This window comes from Mya arenaria, chromosome 8 (genome assembly GCF_026914265.1).
Source record: "Mya arenaria isolate MELC-2E11 chromosome 8, ASM2691426v1".
NCBI classification, from domain to species: domain Eukaryota; kingdom Metazoa; phylum Mollusca; class Bivalvia; order Myida; family Myidae; genus Mya; species Mya arenaria.
This window is the reverse complement of record NC_069129.1, coordinates 61,838,518-61,844,766: the sequence shown is the minus strand read 5'-3', so window position 1 is coordinate 61,844,766 and position 6,249 is coordinate 61,838,518.

Genomic DNA, 6,249 nt, shown 5'->3' with positions numbered 1-6,249 from the left:
GAGACACGACTTTAGGCGAAATATTTCGGTCGATCAATACACGTTTTGTACGAATTTATGGGAACTATTGTTTTCATCAAATGAACACCTGACCTCGGTAAAATTAAAAACAGGTCACTAAAGTGAATTATACATGTCTGTTGTTGTCAAAAAACCAAGTGATTCGAGATGTAACATATTTGACACGAAATGTTACGTCATGTTTTCTTCAGATTAAACCGGGATTTATATGTTTTCAACTCTTCCAAATGCTTATTTGGCAAATGGACGTTGGGAAATATACCTTTCTATAAAGATAAATCGTCTGAAGCGACCAAAAGTCCAAAGTTCTGAAGGATGCAATATCAGTTTTCTGAACCCACGGTAAAAATGTTCATCAAATGTCAAACAAAACTGACCAAATTTTATAAAAAATAACTAGTTCCTGTATTTTTAAAAATTATTATTATACACATATAAAATTCCATCAATGTTGTCTTTCTAATGATAACACACTGGAAGCATATAAAAAACGCGAACTACAACTAAATCCAATTATTTGAGATGTAACTGAAAATGCAGGACTTTTAATTATGTCTCCCCCTCTCTGGTGGAGACATATTGTTTTTGCCCTGTCCGTCAGTCCGGTAGTCCGGTAGTCCGTCAGTCCGTCCGTACGTCACACTTCGTTTCCGATCGATAACTGGAAAACCGCATGACCTAGGATCACCAAACTTGGTAGGGAGGTTGGTCATGAGGTGTAGAAGATCCATATTGTTTTTGGGGTCACTAGGTCAAAGGTCAAGGTCGCGGCGACCCCCAATGTAAAAAACATTTCCGCTCAATATCTTGACAATGGTTTGACCTAGGTTCACCAAACTTGGTAGGGAGGTTGGTCATGAGGTGTAGAAGATCCCTATTGTTTTTGGGGTCACTAGGTCAAAGGTCAAGGTCGCGGCGACCCCCAATGTAAAAAACATTTCCGCTCAATATCTTGAGAATGGTTTGACCTAGGTTCACCAAACTTGGTAGGGAGGTTGGTCATGTGGTGTAGAAGATCCCTATTGTTTTTGGGGTCACTAGGTCAAAGGTCAAGGTCGCGGCGACCCCCAATGTAAAAAACATTTCCGCTCAATATCTTGAGAATGGTTTGACCTAGGTTCACCAAACTTGGTAGGGAGGTTGGTCGTGAGGTGTAGAGGATCCCTATTGTTTTTGGGGTCACTAGGTCAAAGGTCAAGGTCGCGGCGACCCCCAATGTAAAAAACATTTCCGCTCAATATCTTGAGAATGGTTTGACCTAGGTTCACCAAACTTGGTAGGGAGGTTGGTCGTGAGGTGTAGAGGATCCCTATTGTTTTTGGGGTCACTAGGTCAAAGGTCAAGGTCGCGGCGACCCCCAATGTAAAAAACATTTCCGCTCAATATCTTGAGAATGGTTTGACCTAGGTTCACCAAACTTGGTAGGGAGGTTGGTCGTGAGGTGTAGAGGATCCCTATTGTTTTTGGGGTCACTAGGTCAAAGGTCAAGGTCGCGGCGACCCCCAATATAAAAAACTTTTCTGCCCAAAATCTTGAGTACGGTTTGACCTAGGTTCACCAAACTTGGTAGGGAGGTTGGTCATGAGGTGTAGAAGATCCCTATTGTTTTTGGGGTCACTAGGTCAAAGGTCAAGGTCGCGGCGACCCCCAATGTAAAAAACATTTCCGCTCAATATCTTGAGAATGGTTTGACCTAGGTTCACCAAACTTGGTAGGGAGGTTGATCATGAGGTTTAGAAAACTCCTATATTTTGGGGGGTCACAAGGTCAAAGGTCAACGTCGCTGTGACCTCTAATGTAAAAAAATATTTCCGTGCAATATCAGGAGAATGCTTTGATCTAGGTTCACCAAACTTTGAAGTGAGGTTGGTCATGATGTCTAGTTGATTTTGCAATCAGTTGGTCAAAGGTCAAGGTCACTGACCTTGAGGTGAAGAACCGGTTTCTGCTCAATAACTCAAGAACGTTTACACCCAGGAACTTCATACTTGGTATGCCAGTTAGTCATGACTAGTTGATGGCCCCTATTGATTTTGGGATCCATCATTGATTATTTCTCACCTACGACCACACAATGGGGGAGACATGCGCTTTTTCAAAAAAGCAATCTCTAGTTCTTCCTCATATTCACCACACTTTGTCACAAACTTAAAAGTAGAATAAATGGCAAAATCTTCATCAATTATATTCAGTTCAAGTTGCATTTCAGGCCTAATGTAAACATTAAATACGACATCGCACGTCATATTTCCTTTTTCTTAAGTACCTTATATCGTCTATTGAAAACCAGAACCTTCTATCAACATTCTAAATTTTTCAGGAATCACTAAAAACTGTTAAAATCTTTTGATTCAGAATCTTTTGATAAAATACTTCACATCATGAATGTTTGTAACATGGTTAAAGCATAGGCATGTACTTTTGTTGAAAATATTTTGAAATATGATCATTATGAGGCAGAATTGATTTTTTAGTTTTGGCATACTAAATCTGAGACTGGAACCGACATTTTGAACTAACCAGAACGTTTTATTTCACGATAGAATGTTCTGGCATATGAAATCAGGAAAACTATTGTTATGTTTAGACAACCAGAATGTTGCATCTGGAAATGAAAGGTGTAAGCAAAAAAAAAAAATTGATATAAAACTAGCGATTTTGAATGCCAGAGTATTTCATCTTGTGATACAATATTCTTGCTTTTAGCCAATCTAATTCTTTGACAAGACAAAATATGTGACAAAATGTGTCATTCAAAGATGACACATTTTAGAATAATAAAGAGCATACTTTTTAAGTACTATTTATTTTGCTAGATACATTTATACAGAGATAAGATGGACTGGAAAGAAACACAGCTACCTTAAAACAATACAATATGAGACCAGAACAGTGTAAGTACTGTTACTACGGTCTGGTTGTGACAAAAGCATACTGTTTATGTTCTATGACGTGCTTAAATATATTATCTGGTGAAAAATCAAAACTAAAATTAATGATAATGCTTGGAAAAACGATACCTTAGTATGAGTAATGTGCTCTCAATTTCAGTTTTCAATAAGAAAGAAGTTTTGATTGTGTATTTTGTATTTTATGTGTTACTTTCCACTGGTTCACTATACATGTTGTAAAAATAGAATAATATTTTAGTCTAATGCAAGTTCATGCCATGCATAATTTTATGCATGTTGCCAATTGACATTTTTCAAGTGCATTTCATGATCTGTTTTCATACAGACAAAAATGTCAGTGGTCATTCAAAGATTTTGTAGCTATCAGATATCATAAAGACATATTGCCAACAGTCTTCATGTGTCTTAAGTCATACTGATAAACCTCAATAGTCATTTCAAGACACAGTCATTTAACCTTTGGAAACAAGAACAGTAGTAAAGCAAACATTATCTAAGCTCCTTTGGCAAGATTTACACATACATGTACTAATGTAAATTCATTCCACTTGTTAAAAAGCTATAATATAACCATAAGTATACTTATGTTGACAATGCACTTTCACTGTAAACTGTAAGCATTAATGTATAACACGTAACAATGATGTACGTTTGATTTATGTTAACAAACTTATGACCTGTATCATTTTAAGATATCTGTTAATTATTAGATCAAAAGGTGAGTCTAAACTTATTTCCCTTTCATAAGACCTAACTGCCTAAAGTGACTACTGTCATGAGAAATTGACCATTATGTCATTTATTGAATAGGATACTATTTTCATGCTAGTGATTATATTTTTTATATTATTATTACAAATGATTGTTATCAGCATCGTCTTGAGATGAGATTGGATGTAGCTACGTTAAAATTAACAGATTTGAAGCATTTACATGCCCAATTGCCCTCTGTTTAGAAATACATTATGGATTCATTTTCTCATGACAATACCATTTGTGTTAGAAACATTATTGTCAGTCATGTTTTTAGTTCAATTCGACTCAGGTTTAATCAGGGAATAAATGTGTTAAGATAATTGAAACATTGTCATGTCGAGTTTATTCAACATCAGTGTCCGCGTCCGATTCCTCCTTATCAGGTTCTGGTAACCTTTCCTTTACACTTTGACTGGCCGATAAACCCCTGTAAAAGTCCTGGTATTCTGTCGGAATAATGCCTTGTTTGCACAAAGTGATGAGGTCTTTCTTCTTTGCACTTGATATTGGCAGCTTTGCTTTGTACAAGGGCTGTACTTGGTGAATATCGCGTTTACTTACAAGCTTAACCTTCTGAAACTCTTCTGTATTGTCAAAACTGTACTTGAAGAAGCATGCATCGGGTTCGTTCTTCAAAAATCGCATCCACTTCATGGATGTCCATTTCAGCCTGGTGCCCTGTTCAGTTTTTGTAGCTTTTGTTTGTGATGATTTTACTGCCTTGAAGTCTTTGAAGTCGTAGTTTTTCAGAGCAACCACATGGTATGGGTTTTTTCTTCTCGCCATAGATAGGACAGTTTCCCATTGGCTAGGGACAAATATCTTCGTTTTTGACTTGGCGAACTCGATTGCCGAATGCATTGAGTCACATTCCATATGAGTGTGTCCACTCTCGAGAAATTTGTGGTCGATTGTGTTAATAGTTGGTGATGTTGATACAGAATGTAACAGACTTGTCGCCACAATTTGATTTCTGTTTTGCCCAGGGCAAGCGTCGGAGTACAGAATAACATGTTCGATCCTTGAATTCAATCTTGACAGATACAAGTTTAGACATGTAGAAATATCGTTGGATCCCCGTTTCCCATCAATTTCTGACCACAGAAAACATGTTGCTGTTTTGTCACCGGCACTGTAGACTGACAGGTTATAGCAGCACAGCTTTCTCATATAATACATCAGGCTTACCAGAGAGCAGGGTGTGTATAACACTGACTGAAGATCAAACGTACATGTGTGAGTCTTGTTGTCCTGTTTTGCCTTATTGCTGTCCTCGTACTTTTGTTCCCTTGCTGATGTTTTCCTTTGTTGGTGATTTAAATATTCTTTTTTCATTTCTTCATTAAGTGTTCCGTCTGCCTTTGCGTTGTTGTACCTGTTGCATAGGCTACACTGATCTTTCTTGGGGACGTGAAAGGAAAGGTTGTATTCCTCATTAAAAACCCTTCTGTAAATTGGCTCCTTGACAACATCTGTTTCTTTCTCTGCACATTTCAGTATGTATGCCTCATACATTCTCTTAATGTTCAATTCAGGGGGGAGGAACTGTCGTTTGGTGGATTTTCTTGTATAATGTGAGTCAACGATTGGGAAAGATTCAATATGTGCCCTTACTTCATTTAACATTCCGTCACTTGTTTTATTTGGTGCTCTATGTCTCCCTCTTTCATCTTTGCCTTGAAAATGACCACTAACTTTTTTAGAAAGAGCTTGATTTACAATTGCTTGACTTATGCTTATAGTACTGAGAAAAAACTTTTTGCAAACCCTTATGCTTTCATCATTTACCACAAATGAATATGATCTTGCAACTTGCTTTCTTTTCTGTACTTTTATTCCTGTATCATCTACATAGGATTTTGTAGTTTTCTCTTGGACATTTGAACATAAAAAGTCCATTTGTCTTTCGTAAGACGTTAGTCCGTAGTATAAGTCTCTAATCGCACATCTTTGTTCAAATGACACTTTGCTATTGCATTTGTATTTACATTTTGCACAGTTACATTCTTTCACGTCCTTTCTCTTCACCATTTTCCCTGTTGTTGCAATGTACTCTTCACCAGATATTCTTAACCTTTTTCTTACATTCTTTTTCCAGTTCTGAGGCATAGCTTTTTTCTTTCTGAACAAATGCTTTTTTACTGGCGACACAAATTTAGCAGCCTTTTTCGGGGTTTGACTTTTCACTGGCGTATGTGTTTCATCTTGCTCATTTACTACTTTTGTAGCCGTTAACATCTCGGTCTGGCAACCGCTTGAAGAAACCCTACATGCGTCATAATGTTCGAGAACTGATGGAATGGAAATATATGCCAAGTTAAGATTCCTATTGTCAACATTTCCTACCAAATTAGGTTCGATGATGATCTTTGGCTGATCAGGCTTACTTGTGAATAGTGTTAATGTACACGTAGCATAATTTGTTAGTGCAAGTGGAAGTAGGTCCGCCACTCTGTTTGACCAGTATCCATCTTCTTTAAGATGCTCAATTTCGCTCAAATATTCACACACAAATTCTTCTTGGCTCTCTGGGGCATGTTTGTTGATTAGAAATCCCATG